Source organism: Haemaphysalis longicornis, unplaced genomic scaffold (assembly GCF_048455015.1).
Source record: "Haemaphysalis longicornis isolate Haplotype H1 unplaced genomic scaffold, Haemaphysalis longicornis Haplotype H1 scaffold_1, whole genome shotgun sequence".
NCBI lineage: Eukaryota > Metazoa > Arthropoda > Arachnida > Ixodida > Ixodidae > Haemaphysalis > Haemaphysalis longicornis.
In genome coordinates this window covers 150437489-150456900 of record NW_027526203.1, presented here as the reverse complement: position 1 = coordinate 150456900, position 19412 = coordinate 150437489, and the positions used below count along the sequence as shown (strand labels likewise).

General features: G+C 47.4%; 1 pseudogene; it reads right to left on the bottom strand.

The window, feature by feature from the left end:
* Positions 1–4460: 4460 nt before the first annotated feature.
* On the bottom strand, positions 4461–12755 carry LOC144155147 (uncharacterized; annotated as a pseudogene).
* Positions 12756–19412: the final 6657 nt, after the last annotated feature.

The window sequence follows — 19412 nt, the reverse complement described above, 5'->3', positions numbered from 1 at the left end:
CACATAAAAGTGTGAACACATGGCACTTCATATAGAGACACTTCGGTAGGCGCCAATTATGATGTCCATGCGTAAATGGCGTAACAGACGTCTTAACTTAGTAATCCATGGTGGTGCTGAAAGCAAGGATGAGAATCTGCTAAGTAAAGGTACTGAAGTAGCAAAGAAAATTGACATGGATGAACTGACTCATACTGACGTTGTTTCCCTACACCGACTGAGCGGACTACCGGGAAAGGAGAGAGGATTGATCATAAGATTCGCAAGGCAGGAACTGAGAGATACCTGGTTGGAGAAAAGGAAGGTTTTTTAAGGGAACATCGGGAAGGAATCAGCATTACTGAGAATATGACCAAACATGCGATAATCCTTCGGAACCATGCTAAAGCCTGGGCGGAGGACGCAGGCTATGTATTTGCGCGGCACTCCAACGGAAAGATCCTAGTCCGATAAAGGCCTGGTGATCCCTCCATTGTCATAACTTCTGAGGACGACCTGCATGCTCTGAGTACTTGAATAGCTGCTTCTGTGTTATTGAGTACCCAAAACAAATGGTTCACTTGGGGCAAGTGTCCTTAAACGAGTTAGTCCATAATTTTGGTACCGAAAAAAGCTGCTACCTTCGCTGCTTTCATTTAAATGCACAGTCTATAAGCAACAAGGTGAACGAATTAGAATGTTTATTTTCTAAATTGGAAATTTGTTTTGATATTGTAAGGTTTACAGAAACATGGCAGTGACGAAAATATAATCTTTGAGCCTGTCGACATGACAACATTTCCTGCGTATAGGTCTACCCGTCGCGGTGGAGGACTCTCTATCTCGATAACAGATACTTTACATGTAGTCCTAATGGCAAACCTTTGTTGTGTAACAGTGGATTACGAAGTGGTTTGTGCACAGTTGGACGGCCTCGTAATTGCGGCAATTTAACGTCCACCTGACGGTTCTGTGCCACACTTTCTTAGTTTGTTAGATGAATTCGCCTATGTTAATGATAATCACTTTTATGTGGTCCTTTCTGGCGATTTAAATATTAATATGAACGAAAAGAATGCAAGAACGCTGAACTTGGAAAATGTATTGTCTTGCAATGGTTGTAAGAAATTTATTACCTCACCAACTAGAGTAACCCTGTCTTCGGAAACAATTTTAGACCTGTTAATAACAAAGTTTGATGCCTCTGTCATTACAACCTGTGTTTTGGCCCACGTACTAAGTGATCATATGGCAATCTCTTGCAATATTAGGAAAGCATTTCCTCGTGTGTTGGGTGAAGATGATTACCCAAGTTTTTAACCGGTGACGCAGTCATTGTTAGATGCTTTCTGTTTCGAATTAAGCTATACTTCGTTTGCTTGTGTTTTCGAGGCTACAGATGTTAACACAGCGTATAATAATTTCCTTTTCTTTTTCTCCGGGTGTACAAAAAACATTTTGTATGAAAAAGTAGGACCAAACCTAAGAGGCGTAGAAAACCGTGGATGACTGATGACATTCTGAAAAAAATTGGTAAGAAAGGCCGCCTATATAATAATTTTATGTTATCACGCGAGGAATCATACTTTCCTGTTTTCAAAAGTTTCCGAAATGCTTTAAAAAAGGAGATGAAAAACTCAAAGTAACGTTACTATATACGACAGTTTACGTCTTGTTCGCAACAATCCGATGTTCTATGGAAAAAGCTCCACTCATCTTAAGGCGGGGTAGGATGCAAGAACAGCCAAAGGAAATTTCGCACGAAGAACAGACGCATACGGGTGAATCTATGGTGAATACATTCAATAATTACTTTGTATACAGGAATTCTAACACAGTGTCAACCACCTACAAAAGAACATTAAGCCCAGAGAACTGGTCTACATTGTTCCTACAACCAATGGACGAAATTGATTGATTGTAGGGTTTAACGCGCCGACGCAACGCAGGCGATGAGGCGCGCCGTAGTGGAGGGCTCCGGATTAATTTTGACCACCTGGGGATCTTTAACGTGCGCCGAAATCTCGTACACACGGGCGTTTTTGCTTTTCGCCTCCATCGAAAAGCGGCCGCCGCGCCGGGAATCGAACCCGCGACCTTGTGCTCCAATGGACGAAATAGAAGTGTGTTCTACATTCTTGAACCTGAAAGATTCCCATAGCATCGATGCGGACGAAATACAAATCAAGCCTGTTAAATATGTTATTGATATAATGGGTCCTGATTAACACATATTTTTAATCTCAGCATTTCTACGGGTGTTTTTCCTTCTCTAATATGCCAATCTCACGTGTTACAGCCTTGTAAAAAAAGGAGATAGGCAAAATGTTTCAAATTACCGTCCTATATCCATCTTTCCTGTATTCTCCAAAGGGTTAGAAAAGATACTTTTAAAAAGAATAACCAATTTCTGCAAAAAGAAAAATATCATAGCTCCCTCCCAGTACGGTTTTCAACAGAATAGGTCGACGGAACTGGCGTTGTTGGACTACAAGGAGTATATTATCCGGAAGATTGAACAGAGGCAGGTAACAATGGGCATTTATGTCGATTTTACACAGGCTTTTAATTACATTAATCATTCAATACTCTACAAAAATCTCCATCACTATGCTATTCGTGGGTTACCTCTGGAATTGCTGCAAAGCTATTTGTCTCGCACATACCAGTTCGTTTCAATTAATAATTTTAATCCAGACAAAAAACTAATTTCAGGGGTCTCACAGGGAAGTATACTAGAACCACTGTTGTTTATTCTCTATATTAATGACATTGTACACATATCAACTAAGGAGTATCTATGCAGATGACACCAAAATTTTTGTTTCAGCATTTTCTAGTAATGAAATTGTGCCTACAGCTAATAACATTTTGTAAAAACTGGACATTTGGACAACCGAAAATTCATTAAAAATCAATCGTACAAAAACCATAGCAATTGTCTACCATTATAAACTAAAAGAGGTGTTGCTTAAGCCTGAAATCTTATTCAGGTCATCAAAAAGAGAAGTAGTAAATTCGTTTAAAATACTTGGTGTTTATTTCACGGCAACCATGCACTGGGATGACCAAGTAAATTATCTATTGAAAAGGTTCAGCTCAATTACTGGGATTTTGCACCGCAACCGACACCTTCTTCCTGAGACCGTTAAACTTCTGGTTTATAATGCCTTATTTGCTTCCTAGTTAAATTACTGCCATTTAGTGTGGGGTACTACTACCGAAACAAATCTAACAAAACTACTAAATATCCAGAAAAAGTCCTCAGAATAATTGGAAACAAGCCATATACCGAGCCTACCGCGCAACTATTTAGAAAGTTCAAAATTATGAGAGTATATAATATCTATGAATATCGGCTAGCCAGAGAGTTATCTACTAGCAATAAAAAGAATAATCCACTATTAATTGAAATAGCTGATTTGCATAATAATGAACTGTCTTACAAAACTAGAAAAGCAGAGAAATGGAAGGCTCCAAAATCTCGCACAAACTATGGAATGCAAATGCTTGCAAATAACCTGCCACGTTTGCTGAATCAGTTTGATAGCCAGGGAATAGAGCTGACATTGCTAAGGACTGCTTATTTAACTGATTTATGCACGGGCCAACACGAAGGCGCTTTTATTACTTCGTGCTGTCATTGCATCTTTATGAAACTGCCTTGCCCTTTATTATTTTCGCGGAACTCCCATATAGTTTCTGCATCGTTTCCTAAATGCTTGTATTTATTTTTCTATTCCACCATTCTATAACCTGAACAAGACGTGCCTGTATTTTTTGCAAATTCCTCGAAAAGTGTATTATGATTTGTTTTATTTATGTAAAGCTCTGAGACTAAATCATGTAAACTTGTTTAGTGCGTGGATTTGAAAACTTTTTTCTCGTATTTATCGTACTTGCAGTTGCAGTTGTAGCTGTGTAAGAATTGTTTTGATTATTGTTCTCGCGTAATCTTGAATAATTCCTGAAATTGTGCAGGCCGGCTATGTGTGTTTGCTTGTGATTGGCGCCAGTCGCTGCCGCGGGTGGCCAAGGAACCCTTAAGGCGTTGCAGAAGGGCTTTTACCCTTGTCACCTCCCACTTTTGTGAAGAAAAATAAATAAATAAATAAATAAATAATAAAGAAAATCCCTCAAAATGACCTGTATACTGCTACGGCGACCATTAACGAGGAGACACCATTTTACCAGGACAAAGCACTAGTTTAATCAAACCCCCGAAACAGTCAGTATCGCGATATCATCCTTCGTCTTCCTATTCCTCAGCCCTTGTCTCCAACTCGTGCACAGCCCAAGGAGGATGTTCCTTCTCCCCAGGTCTATTCTAATTGTCACGGTGAACCACAACGCCGTCCCCCCTCCCGCGGGGGAAAGAAGGAGGCCGAAGAACAGACCTCTGGAATGGTGGCGGAAATGGCCACAGCTTACGGCAAGGTTTGCGCTATGGACGGTAAGTACAGAAGCCTCCAATGGTGCACCTACCCGGCGCTCCTCAGAGGATTTGTAAACCACTTCCACGAAGGTGGTTGACGCTCCTGGACGTTGTCGAAGATCTTGGAGACCCAGAAGGGCAATGTTGGGCAACGCCAAGCCAGTCGCATACGCCGATGTCTGGCAGCCAATGCTCCGCATTGCCGCCCGCTGGAGCCGCTCGAGTAGAATTTGATGGAGCTGCGTAAAAGTGGTTCAAAATGGCCAATTTATTGAGCGCTATGCAAGACCTAACACTGCACCGATGGCGACATACCCGAAAGTTGAGGGAGACATCCGTCTGACAGGCTTTGGTCTCCGTAGACGTCTTATTGCGCTGCTGCGACAGCGCCTCTGTGAGCTGCGTAAAGAAGGTTACAAACACCTCGTTAAGTTATGCGCTAATGAAGCTGACACAATGCATTGACAGTACTGTCTCCTTATCAATCGTTATGAATAGCGTTTCCTACTCTACACCTATAAAGAGAAGCGCCCGACTAGGTGAATGGCTGACTGACTCTCGCAGACTCACTGACTGACCGACTCACTTACTCATCAACGCCGAGCGAAAACTCCAACACCTAGATGCTTGAAATTTCGGCACTACATTCATGTGATGACGTAGGGGCTAACTAAGGCAGAATATTCCGGAATCGTACCCCTAAGCAAGGGAAAAGGGAAAATGGTGTTTTCGTACATTCCTAATTTCCCCCGTACAAAATTTATGTGCTTTTTTGTGGATATGCGTAGCGTTTCGAATATCTGAAAAGTAGTTTCTGGCTTTGTCCTAACCAATACTATTGTGCCTATTCTGCATTTCGGTACAAAGTGGGTGAAAGTGGGTGTTGTGAGAGTTTTTCAGTAAATGGTTCACTGATTGATTTATCCAATTGGTTTTTGCTAATAAATGTCAATAGTACGAACACACGAAACTAATTTTACGGATTTCACCCTGCGATGCCAGTAAAAGGGCGAATTGGGCGAATTTTTAAAATGACACGCCTGACCATCCGAAACGGCCTAACCGGTAATTTCAACGCCTAGCCAAACTGCGAATTAATATGGTTTTAAATTGCATACGCACATCTTGATTATTGTGTAGCAACTGAATATTTCTGAAAATTTTTAAAATTACACCCTAGAGAGAGTGAAGAGCGCTGACATGTATTTTCATAAATTTATTTTTTATGGCCAGCGAGTTCCGATATGGAACTCATTGTTGTTGATATATGTAACTTATACACGTATCTGAAGGCTCTGTTAAAAGAGTTGTCCATAACACTCATTCAATTGGGCCAATCATCCTTTCGAGAAAATTGTTTTAAGATTACTCAATAACTAAGCAACCCGTTGGTATTGTAGCGGCCCGGAATGTCGGCTGCTGAGGGAGGCGAGAAAGGAGACGTGGAGCTGGTTTCCAGTTTCATGACAAGACTGTTTATTTTCAAAAGATGCGCACCCTGAGAGCGTCCCCCGACGAGGGAAAGAAGGGGAACCCCCGCGTCCTTCAAAACAGAGAGGAAAAAGTCTCCCCAAGCGAGCAGACGGCACGGGCGCCAGGAATAATGCCAGGAGTCGGCCGGACAATTTATGCCTCACCCGACGGCGACTGTTGAAGAGGGCGCAGGACCGAACCCCGAAATAAGCAGGTGGCGCCGTCGCCAATACGCGTCTTCCACAAAGGCGCACTGTCGTCAAGCAGGCGGCAGACCGGAGAGAAAGGAAAAGCCCCGTCTCGCGGTAGCCGCTTGCGCTGGGGTGCCGAGCGGCTTCCGCTACAGAGGCTCCCCCTAGATTGCGGAGCTTTTAAAGAAAGGCCGCAGTTACCGGCTGAATGGCGAAACCTCAGAGTCCACTGGTTATCACTGAAAACGTAAGTGAGAGGCTGCATGAACAGAAACCTCAATATGAGCAGGCTTGGCGCGGTCGACGGCGGCGACTTCTCGTTTGACCCGCACGTCGATTATGCTGGTCATAATATTACGTCCCAAAACTTTGAAAGGGCCGCCGTACGGCGGGGTGAGGGGCGGCTTCGTTGCGTCGTGTCGTACGAACACATCTGTAGCTGAGTCCATGTCTGGAAAAGTGAAAGCCTTTCTGTTGCCGGCGATGCGAGGTGCTGTTGGCCTGAGTTGCGCAAGCCATGCGCGCAGCTTGTCAATGTGGTCGGAGGCTGCTGGGGCGGAAAGTGTCTGGTCGGAGAAGAATTCTCCCGGGAGGCGCACTGTTGAGCCGTACACCATGTCCGCTGCACTGAAGCAAGGTCTTCCTTCACCGTTGAGCGTAGGCCAAGAAGAACGCGCGGGAGCTTTTCTACCCAGTGCTGGCGATATAGTTTCGTTGTAAGTGCAGCTTTGAGTTACCTGTGCAAGCGCTCAACCATTCCGTTGCTGGAGGGGTGGTAGGCTGTTGTATGCTGCAGCCTCGTGCCGAGGAGGGTCGAAAGCGCGGAAACAGGGTTGCTCTGGAATTGCCCTCCCCGGTCAGTTATGCGGGCGGGGCAGCCAAAGCGGGACACCCATGTCTGATTAAATACCTGCGCGACGGTCTCACCAGATCTGTCTGCAATTGGTATAGCTGCGGGCCATCGGCTGTATCTCTCGATGCATGTGGGCAGGTACCTGAAACCTTGGCAGGGCGGTAGCGGTCCCACCTGGTCGAGGTGAACGTGGTCAAACCGCGACTCAGGAGTGCGCAATTCCTGTAGTGCAGCCCGAGTGTGGAGAGTCACCTTCACTTGCTGACACGGTTCACATGTCCGAGCCCAACGTCGCACGTCCGCGTTGACTCCGGGCCAAAAGAATCGTTCTGTTAGTTGCTGGGTTGTGCGGACACCTGGGTGGATGATGGAGTGGAGAGTGTTGAATACCACTTGGCGAAAATTCAGTGGGACGGAAAATCGTGGGGTTGCCTGGGAGGTATCGCAGGTTATCGTGCCCTGAACGTAGGGAAGTGCAACCTCCGAAAGCACGAGTGAAGATCCCCCATCTTTCAGTATCCTCAACTCTCTGTCCTCCCGCTGAGCCGCGGCCATCGCCTCGAAGTCCAGGACTTTTGTACCGGAAGCGTTGACGCGAAACAAGGCGTAGGCTGATTCGTTTTGGACCCCGGGAACGTGGCGGATGTCTGTAGAAAACTGAGATGAATGAGAGCTGACGAATTTCCCGTTCTGAGTAGGAGGAACTGTTGTTGTTCAATACGTAGGGGAGGGGCTTGTGGTCTGTCAAGATGTAAAGCTCGCGACCTTCGAGGAAGTAGCGGAAATGCTTAATGAGACAATTGATTGCGAGCATCTCCCTTCCAAAAGTACTGTACCGTACTTCTCCAGGCTTCAGGCGTTTCGAAAAGAAGCCCAGTGGCTTCCACTGTGCACCCTCCTGTTGCTGCAGCACTGCTCCGACCGATGTGGAGGAGATGTCCACCATGAGGCGTGTAGGAGCTTCAGGCAGTGGATGAACGAGAAGGATAGCCGCGGCCAGCTCGTCCTTAGCTTTCTGGAAAGCGTTCTAGTGTTCGTCGCACCAACAAAACTCTTGTGCCTTTTGGTCGTCTTGGTGCAGCAGGTCAGTCAATGGCTCAAGTACTCGAACACGAGACGGAATGGACGACCGGTGGAAGTTTAAGAGCCCGAGGAACTCTCTCAGCTTGCGGAAAGATGTTGGAGCAGGAAACTTCTTGACGGATTCCACCCTCGACTCCAATGGCATAATGCCTGCAGCAGTTTTGTGGTCGCAGAGGAAGTTGAGAGCCTCGACACCAAATACGCACTTTTGAGGTTTCAACACCAGACCGTGCTCATCCAGACGCTGAAAGAGCTGGCGGAGGTGCTGTTCGTGCTCGGTAGGAGTTCTGCTGGCCACCAAAATGTCATCCAGGTAGAAAAAGACGAAAGGAAGACCCCGGGTGACCTCATCCTTGAACCTTTGAAACAGAGATGGCACAATTACCTCTCAAAAGTAATTGTATTACATTACTGATTACTTTCGTAGAATTTTCTAAAATATAATTAAATTACACTAGAAATTACAGCTGACCGAACGTAATGACATTACATTTCTATTACTTTTCAAACGTAATGAAATTACTTTGAAATTAGTAAAACAAAAATTCATCACTTCTACACTACCAACTCATATACATATACTGCTATCTCAAAAATATTTGTTTATACACCAACTTATGTACAGTTTATTTACTGGGCTATACATTGATCTGTTAGATATCTTTCTCGGAAGGAGCCGATATTAAAAGTGGGCATCGGAAAGGCGTCCCCGTTTGTACGACAGAGTGTCTTTTGCCTTGCTAAAAAGATGCTCCGCTGGCGCGAATGAGGGCAGGGTTGTGTTGCACATAATGAGGAACGTTTTCGTTTTCGGGCACCCTTCGAATGCTCCTGCATTTCTGGAACGCATGGAAAGGGAATGAAGAGGCACGAGAAAGCAGGCGCAGCTCTCATCAAAGCCTTGTTTCCTTCGCGTTCGTAGAGTTCCAATGCTCAGGGCATTGGAAGTCTACTTGGTCAACTTTTCTTGGTTAACTTTTTTTGCCTTAACAGAAGCGGACAGGCTATATCGTAGTCAAAAATTATTGGCAAAGTATTGAGTAATTTTAATGAATTAGTGGCCTGGAGTAATTCATTATATTACTAAATTACAAACACTCAAAAGTGATTGATTACATTACACATTACAGCAAAACGTAATTTAATTACTGTAATTAATTTACTGTAATTTCATTACTGCCAAGTCTGAAAGGTCTGCGCTGCATTTTTCAAGCCGTAGGTCATACGGACAAACTCAAACAGGCGGAATGGAGTTGCTATGGGTGTTTTGGGTATGTCCTCCGGTTCAACGGGGATTTGGTGGTATGCCGCTATAAGGTCGATCTTGCTGTATATTTTTGTACCTGCCAGCCACGCACTAAAATCGTGTATGTGTGGCAACGGATACTGGCCCGGCGTTGTCGATGCGTTCAAGGCTCTGTAGTCACCGCACGGTCGCCAGTCGTCCCCGTCGTCTTTAGGCACCATGTGCAGCGGCGGTGAATTGTTGCTAGACGAAAGGAGAATAATTCCCAGCTGCAGCATATGCTCGAACTCACTGCGTGCAGCTTGAAATTTGGTAGCTTCAGTTCTGTGCCGAAGACTGCAAGCGTGGAGGCAGCAGTGTTGTTGGAGCTCATCGCGGCGTGTTCGTTAGAGCGTTGTTCAGGTGACATATTTTGTAGCAGCCCGGAATGTCGGCTGCTGAAGGAGGCGAGAAAGCAGACATGGAGCTGGTTTGCAGTTTCAAGACAAGACTGTTTATTTTCAAAAGAGCGTCCCCCGACTAGGGAAAGAAGGGAAACCCCCGCGTCCTTTAAAAGAGAGGAAAAAGGCTCCCCAAGCGAGCAGACGGCAAGGACGCCAGGAGTAATGCCAGGAGTCGGCCGGACAACAAGTAATGCCTCCCCCGACGGCGACCGTTGAAGAGGGCGGGGGAATGACCCCCGAAGTAAGCAGGCGGCGCCGTCACCAAAACGCATCTTCCACAAAGGCGCACTGTCGTCAAGCGGCGGCAGACCGGAGAGAAAGGATAAGCCCCGTCTCGCGGAAGCCGCTTGCGCTGGGGTGCCGAGCAGCTTCCGCTACAGTATATACACATCGTGTTTACTTACAAACGCTGGCCATGAGTTGTCCAAAAACTAACTTCAGTACTTTGTCACATCACGCGTGTAAAGTCGCGAACCGAATTTTTAATTTTGCCATTCTCTGGACGTGCAATTTAGTTCAATTTTCCCTCGTTCCCATAGTTCTTACCGTCTGTTGGGAGTTTCCGGAACTGCGCGCCTCCTCGTACCAGCCCACGTTTTTTATCATAAAACTGTCACTTCTGAGTACCCTTCATACTTACTCAGATAACACTTCTCATTGGTGAGTAGTCGTTTTAGGGCACCATCTTGATACGTCGTAAGAGTTCCAATAAAACACGACTTCCGTCCCTTTCCTATAACACACTGTCGGTAAGAGCCCATGTATTGACAGCACGCGGGAGTTCCCAATTGCGTACAAGTTCACGCTGAATTTCCTGATTATGACAATAAATAGCTGCACAGGATTATGCCCATTAGTGTTCTTAGTATGGTGGGCCACCGGGGAATCGCCGGGTACAACCGATGGTCGCTCATAAACAGGAACTTTCCCAATGGCCTTGACGGCCTGTCCATGAAAACAATGCCAGTAGTACAGGTCATGCCCCCTCATGTATAACAGCGGGTACAACAGCTATTCAGTAAGCCTAACAGCGCGTAAGTAACTCGCACCCAAGCCACATTCTGCGGATTACGTATTTAGGGGCTCAGGCTGTCGGCTTCTCATGTCGTCGTCTGCAGTCATCGTTGAGGTAGTCACGGTATTATAACAGTGGGACACTCGTTTACACCTCCCGTTAGTCACAGTACTAAAACCGTACACTCGTTTTCCAAAGGCTCGCGCTCGAACTGTTCATTTCCGTGGGCTAGCCCCTAAAGGTTTCACCTCCGTTGGCGAAAACACCAAGGCACCAAAAATACACTTATACACAGCAAGTTTCGCCGCCCCTCAGGTATCACTCTAGTAGAGATGGCCCCGGATACTTTGTTTGGGACACACCCTGAAGTTAGTTTCTAGATATTTCTTACATTGCACATGAACAAAAAACAGTTTGATATATCACCAGGCCGTGATATATTCGAGAATGTGGAGCGCCAGCCTCCCAACTGACACGAACACCGAGGACACCGAGCTCTACTGAACACCAAGTGACACTGACTGAGGCGATGGGTTTCAACAATTCCTCAGAAAAAGGGCGAAACCACTGCTCCGCACGGCATCTTCAACATCAAGCAACTCGACAGTGAAGCCCGTGCCTAAACACCCTGTGCACACGATCCAGTTCCTGCATAGGCCAATAGTGACAACGTAAGGGTGCTCAACAAGCAAGTGGTCTCGGCGTTCTTCGAGGCCATTCTGCCTGGAGAAGTCAAGGATGTAAGGATTGATTCCCGACGAAGTATCTTGGATATCGACTTGGAGCATCTGACTGCACAAACGTTTTGCGTGAAATTACTTCACTACAAGACAAAAGTGCGAAGTCATGACACTTCATATGGAGACCCTATGGTAGGCGCCAATTATGATATCCATGCGTAAATCCCTCAGAAGGACCAGTATATTGCTACTGCAACTATTAATCAGGACACACCACTTAACGAGGACGCCGAACTAGTGCAATCACACCCCCCACCACTCAGTATCGCGATCTCATCCTTCATCTTTCTTTTCCGCAGCCCTTGTGTCCAACTGGTGCACAGCCCTAGGAGGATCTTCCTTCTCCCCAGGTTTATTCTAATAGTTATTTTGAACCACAACACCTTCCACCCTCCCCCGAGGGTGGGAGGGAGGAGAAGAGAAGATAATACCTATGTAATGGTCGCGAAAATGGTCACAGCTTACGGCAAGGTTCAGAAGACAAATGTTTATGTTGGACACGTGCTCGGGAACATCAAGACGATACGTAACGGGGCCCGGCCTACAAACAACGCGGTACGGGCCTTGAAAGTGGCCCAGCAGTTCTGTGGCGCGACCACGAAAACGAAGCTTGCGACGGATCAACAATAAGTCTCCAGGACTTGCACTTTCTCGCGAAGTGGCCCACCTCTCCGCAGTGTTAGCAGCGGTTGTGGGCGCCCGTCGACCGGCGCTTGCGCGCTATGTCCCCGCACTCGCACCAGCGGTAGCAGACGTTGGCGACGGGGTCCTTGACGCTAGCCTCGCGGACGTCACGCGTGATGTACCCCAGTTGGCTGCAGTTGTAGCATTTGCGGCTCTCCCCCTTGCTGTTGGGGAAGTCCCGTGAGATGTGGCCAGGCTTGTCCCACAGGTAGAACTGGGCAAACATGCCGGAACCACTCCTTGACTCACGCTGTTCGCTGTCTCTGGAAATGTGGCTCTGCTTAAGGCAGATATAACGTGTATTCTCTTGCTAATTGCATTCGCAGGCAATGTGCCCCATCTTGCTGCAGTTGTTGTAGGTCATGTCATCCAGTCTGTGCTAGCAGTGCTTGGAGATGTGGCCGGTGTCGTTGCAGCTGCAACACTGTCCTTAGCCTCCTTGCATTCCCTAGCAAAGTGGCCCGTCCAATTGTACTTGTAGCGCTTCTCCTCCACGGCCCCTGCTGCGGGGGCCAGGCTTCCGCCCCTGCCGCCTCCACGGCCTCCGTCTTGGAAGCCTTCGCGAGCACTGTCCAAGCTTGTGGCAGTTGTACAACTCCGTCGTGGCACCCATGCTCCACCGCCGCCTCGGTCTGCTTTCCACTCGTTAAATGTTGCTGAGCAAGCCACTCGCTCGAACAATATGTCTCCAGTTAGGTGCATTCAACTTCCACTTTTGCCCAAGTCCCTGCATTGGGGGTAAGCATGTTGTACTAACAGCAGTCGCCGATCCAATGTAATTTCTGTGCCGCCCAAGTGCGGCAAATCCCCAGAAGCAAAAAGAGATTGCCAATTTGCACGTACACACGGTAAGAGACGTACTACAAAATGAAGCATAAGTGCGGGAAGGCAGTACCAATGAGCAGCTTCCGTACGCGTAGGAATGCACCTACGCTTTGGCGAAAATGTTATTTCGACTCCAGCCTGTTTACACCAGCCACATCCGGCGATAACCGGCCAAATTGGGCTTCCGGCTACAACAAACTCGACACAGTAGAGCCTTGAGAGGACACCCACACCCACAAGCGCGTAGCCTATCGGTTGTATCTCAGATCTGTTGAAGGCAAGCAACCGTGTGGCTGGTGCAGATTGGCTTAGATGAGGAACATGAGCGACGGCAGAACGCTCCAAAACGTTGAAGGAAGCACCCGTGTCCACTGAACCCTTTAGTGATTTACCCAGAACGACCACATCCACCCACACGTAAGGAGCATTGTGGGGAACCTTGCCCTGACTGTGGCATTGTCCGCCACTCCCGAAGCCACAGTGGGCACCGACAACACTGCAAGGTTTTTGGGTGGATTCGGGTACTTCTGCACTTTGTTCATGCGATTCTGTACACCTTGAAGTAAATTCTGGTCACAGGCTAGGGGGTTGGTAAGTAATGCCGGTTCCGTCCATCGACGCCCGCTCTGGGGTTTCCCGGTCGACAAGAGACAAAATCTGATCGGCGGTTACAATCACGCGCATAGTGACCAGGGACACCACACAGGTAAGAGCTCAGGCGACGAAGACGCTGCCCAACCTCGCCGTAAGGTACCCAAGAGTTGAAAGACGAATATCCGGGCTCAACGTTCTGTGCCGCAAGGGATTTCGCAGCAGAAGCTTCGAGAGTCAATCCAAGACAGCACGTACAGTCGGCGGCCTGGCGAGACGTACGAACGCGGAAGGTTGGGATCCTCCAGGGCATCGACAATGCTCCAGTGCCAATGAAATCTTTTGTCGTGTTAAGTGAACCCGCGAGTGCCTCGTGCACTAGTCGCTCCACGCATTTCGCGAGATCTTAAGGAGTCATACCTTGCTGTCGTACACGCTTCAGCACGGCAAAATGCACCTGCTGAAAATTGGCGTCGCCAAAGCGCTTTTCCACGGCCTCATTAAGCTGGGATAATCGAGTATCGTGTAATCCGGATGGTATTCCAGTACATCAAAGGCGAGGGGACATAGCTGGGCCACCAATACACGACCCTGGTCAGTAATAGAGCCAACCATTGGCCAGAGAAACCGACTCAATGTGGATATGCAAGCCTTCCCGCGAGATAGAACCATCACAAATGGGTGGACGAAGTGGCAGATACTGGTCCTGAGTTGCTAATGGCAGTATAACAGCCGTGGAGGGTACGACAGGTGAATTCACGACTGGGGTAACCGGCTGACGCGACGAGTCCATGACCAACATACGGTTGTACACGTCACCTATTCGACCGTTGACATCCACTAGGCAGGCAGTCACCTCCTCGTTAAGTGAGCTCATCTTTTCGTCGATGACACTGGTATGGCGGTCCAGGTGGCCGATGAGGCCGCCAAAGTGTGCTTCTAATTGAGCAGCAAAGGCCGAGTACGCTTGATTCATCGCAGCAGTCAGAGTCATCGTTAGGGCTTGCGGTTAGTTGAACATGAGGCTCGCGCAGGCCCTGACCTGTAGCGTGTCTCCCGCCATCGACACGCTGGACGTCTTGCATGGCTATCGGACTGTTAGCAGAGAATCCACCTCCGGGAAGCGGTGCAGATCAGTCAATCGCCGGTCCGAGTACATGTGGCGAGAACACGCTAACATCTTGGTAGGTAATTGCGCGGTTCTCTCTTTCAGGGGACTCCTCACTGCTGGATGCAGGCACCGCAAGAATGGACAGCCTCTCGGCGAGAGTCGAGCTTGTCTGCAGGTCATCATGTATATCCCACCGCTACCACGAAAAACGCTACGGCAACTATTAACGAGGACACACCACTTAACAAGGACGCAGCACTAGTTTAATGACAGACACGAATCAGTCAGTATCGCGATCTCCTCCTTCGTCGTCATCTTCCCCAGCCCACGTCTCTGTCTAACTGGCACACAGCCCTAGAGGAATTGTCCTTCTCCCCAGGTTTATTCTGTCTTTTTGAACGACAACAATACTGATCAAATCTGCCGATGAAGGTGTTGTCATCAGACAGTTCAGATGTCAACACGCCTGAAGATAGTTTTCAACGGTTACAGCCCTGTCACCCATGTTAAGGTGGACTATTTCTATCAGCCTGTCAGACCTTATGTGCGAAAAATAATTTAGTGCCACTAGTACCTAAAGGTTCGCATTGTCGCAGTAGTTTGCGGGAGCGCCACTCTATGTAACAAATGTGGTGGTACCCACAACGTTAGCGACTGCAGTGAAGGTACCCTCCAGTGCACCAACTGTCAAGAACATCATGATGTCTCATCGAAGGTGTGCTTGTGTATAAAGAGGGAGGTCGCTGTCTTGAAGCAGATAGTGAGTAGCCACTCCACACACAATCAGGCTGTCGCGACGGTGCTACAGCAGCGGCGCCAACGGTCTTGCCGATGGAGGTTTTAAAGAAAGCTGCCTATTCCCTCCCCCCCGACTCTATGGAACCAGTTCCTACACCAGTGCCACTATTTCCACTTAAGCTACCACCGCAACCGTCGCAGCCTCCGCCGCCCCGACTCAGCAGGAGTCACCGAGTAGGCATCGCAATGAGGTCCCTCGTCGGTTGAAGCGTGGCCCAACTGCAAACGATTGTACCTCCGACTGAGCCCCATGATCGCATGACTGACTTAAGCCAGTCCTGCGATCTTCCGCCCCAACTGCATGCCCGAATCTGCTCGTCGAAGCTGCCTTGACGTCCCTCATAAATGCCATCTGCACAGTTCTCACTAGCATAAACAGTCCATCTGCGTTGAGTGCACTACAGGTACTGAAGGCACTGGATCTAGTGCTCGCAAGCCTCCGGTGAGCAAGTGACATGCCCTTCATCCCTTGCAGACGTAAGGGGGCTTCCATCTTGCAGAACGCCAGAGGTCTGATGCCATATATCTGCGATCTCCGCCAGTTTGTGTTCATAAAGTCAATCCGCTGTCTCATCATCTGCCACTTGAACATGTATAAACCTATTACGCCATCTGGCTATGATGTTTTTCAATCAACCACACACGTGGATCCCAGGAGTCACTGTTTTCTTCAGACGAGACCTCTGCTACGTACACCATCCTGTGCAACCACAGGGGTAACGAGCGCGACTGCCTAACCATCAGAAAACGCAAGCTTGCATTAACCCCTGTGGATGTGTGCGTACACTCGACACCTCGCTTTAATGGCAAAAGGCTCGAGGACATACTAATCACAACGACTTGTCCGTTTGCCTATACAATTGATTTTATTGCACACCCCTAGCTTGGGGGAAGCTAAGGTATTAGCAGCAAAGGCAAGAGCCGCGCTGTCGTTTGCATAAAACCATGGGCTGTGTTTCCTCAATGATGGAAGGTCCAACCTTTCTACGTGGCGCCGCCAAAAGCAGTAAATTGTGCGTAACCTTTCTGTCGCGATGCTTATCCGGCCGTGCAAAATGCTTTCCAGACAAAAACTCATGGATGCGACCATAGGCTGAGAGTTTTCATTTTGCCAGAGGGGGGGAGGCGGCTCGGTGCCTCCCTACTTGTCGCACATAATGATGATAAAATGCACCCATCATCATGTACATACATACATAAATACATACATATATACATACATGCATGCATACATACATGCATACATATATGCTTCTCCTGCCCTTGTCCCCCATGGTAAGGACTCAAATGAGTAAATGGAAAGTATGAAAGTAAGCCATCCACGTCTCCATCGAACTTTTATGTGTGAAAGGTATAGGCAACTCTAAAGAAATTTCACCTGGCAATGCCACTGGTAATGACCCTTTAGAGTAGGCGGGCAGGGATGAGCACGGGGGGGCCTGCCCCCCTCCCGCTAAACCCCTGAGGGGGCTCGGACCCTGCGCCCTCTCCCGTAGTCTCCGCCTATGGAAGCGACCATATTCCGACCTATTTAAATAATAATGAACTACGACGTCACTTGCACCCTAAAGTCATTCGGGTAATCAAGGTCGAAGTTTGAATCCCATATGGCAGATTATTGAGGCAGCGATGTTTCTGGAGATATGGAGTCTTCCATTTCAAGCACGCTGGTTGCTTGCAAACGTTCCGTACAACTGTTTCCTGAAATCACATAGTTCAAGATTGAGCTGCAACGCCTTATAGGTGTCTGTCGGCGAGCCGAACGAAAATACATGCGAACGATGTCTCTTCAAGATTTGAGATTCTATGAGAATGCAACAGAAGATCCAACGCCACACCGCCCTGCTCTGTAACATCTCGTTTTGCCGGCACCATTATATACCCGAAATATCGATGTCCACCGAATTCAAGCTAGCCCATCCCAACACTACCACAACTGCAGAAGTTACCATTATTCCTTGAGCCCATCCCACCACTGAGCAAACCTCATGTCTCAGATGGGTTGCGATCTTCTGCGACTGAAAGCCTGTGATTCAATCATTCCAGTCAGTCATGGGCCGTGGACCTCGTGTACAGTTGCTAAGACTGTACGAGCATGCTGACCAAGCGCGCATGACATAGCCTTCAAGTGGCTCCCCAGTCACTTCAAAATTGTCGGGAACGAAAGTGCAGGCGCTGCTGGGCGTTTGCACATAAAAAAACGAGACAATACGATTCTGTTATCCATGACAGACAGAGCTAGGACTCTCGGCAACCTTGACCGGGAGATCACACTATCCGTTCATTCATGGGGGCACGTATTATGGGTGGCCGGAGAATTCATGGGTGCACGCGTTAACGCCCTTGACCCGAAACTTTCGCGCCCTGTTCCATTAGTCCATAGTGCCAAAACGCTGGGCACGCCACTTTAAGCTCCGTGCTTACTTCCCCTTCTTTTTCTGTTTACTTCTTTTTTCCCATTTTTCTTTTTTCCATCGTGTAGCATAGCAAGCTCGGCCATAGTATGGTTAACATTCCTGCCTCCTTTAACTTTTTTCTTTCATTTGAAAGAAAAATTTAAGCTTTTGACAGGGAAACTGAAGAATGGTAACCTTCAATGGCTCAAACGTGTATGGCAGTTGTATACGAAAGTAGAGAGATTTCACTTTGCGGAAAATCCAAAATAGTCGCGAACGTTCTGTACTATTCAATATAACTGTATTTATTTTCATATTTCAATACTGTAGTTAAAATAAACCTTTCTTTAGTTTCTTTGCCATAAGAATACACTTCCGAATTTTGAAACCTGCAGATCGGCAATCTCCGGCTGAATGTTGACATCACATTTTAGGCTGTTCACTACCATAGCGCCCTTTTTGTATCTCGATTACCCTGTTACAGGGTTGTTGGCCTGAAATTTAAATTTTTTTATATAGTTTCGGGCATTAGCGTTGGGAGTTTTGTAAGGGAAAACCAAGTGAATACATGAACTGGCTCTAGGGTGAATATATACCAACCGGCTGAAATGAACCGGCTGAAATGAAACTGAAACTGAAAAACTGAAACTGAAAGCATACCATCGAATGCGGGAAAAAACCTCATGTGCTCTAAATCTCCACACACCCCATGGGAGCAGGACAGAGGCGAACCCTTCGAAACAGCTTTCAGATACTCTAGTTAGTTACCTATATAAGCGAAATAGTTCGATATATAACCGGGCTAGATATCCAAAGAGAAAATACTGAAAAAAATATTTTAGCCCTTTTCACGTTCTCTGGTGTGTACTTCTTTAAAAATTCAAGCCATATTGAGGTTCTACAGCAATGATAGGAATATACTCCCAAAACGGCGGGCCTCCTGAACCAGAAGAGTTTGCGTGCGGCGGTATCACCCTTTAGGCCTCTCAAGTGTGTTCTGGTGTGATTAAAAAAAATCCCTATCGCCATTTAGTGCGGTATTTGGTTTACGTTCTCAAACAATTTGCACATGTTTATAGGTAAAATGTCTCACTACAAACCACTTCCGTATACCGAAGGGCGAATCATCAATTCAAGAGCGAGTAAAAAAAACCCAATTTACTCTCAACTTCTGAGTCGCCAAATGTCGGTTCCCTGCAAAAAAGACATAAATCTACTGTGGAAACATGTTTCATGACACATATGAAAACGAAAGGAAGCCTGAAACATCAACCGACCACCGCAAGACCGGGATTTTGTCCAAACACAAGTTCACTACTTTGCTCCCTTAGGAAACGGAGCAAAACCGGAGAAAAATACACCTTAGGTGTAATTTCTCGAACTCCAGCCAATGCCGCCCCTGCGCCACGATAGAAATGCACTCCTTAACTTTCAATCCTTTGGTTACAGCAGTAAGGCGGACGGTTGAACCAGACAGTAAAGTCAGACCACAAGTGGCTATAAAGCCAGTGGTGAGTCCAACAGCAGTCACTATCTGCTGATAGTCACA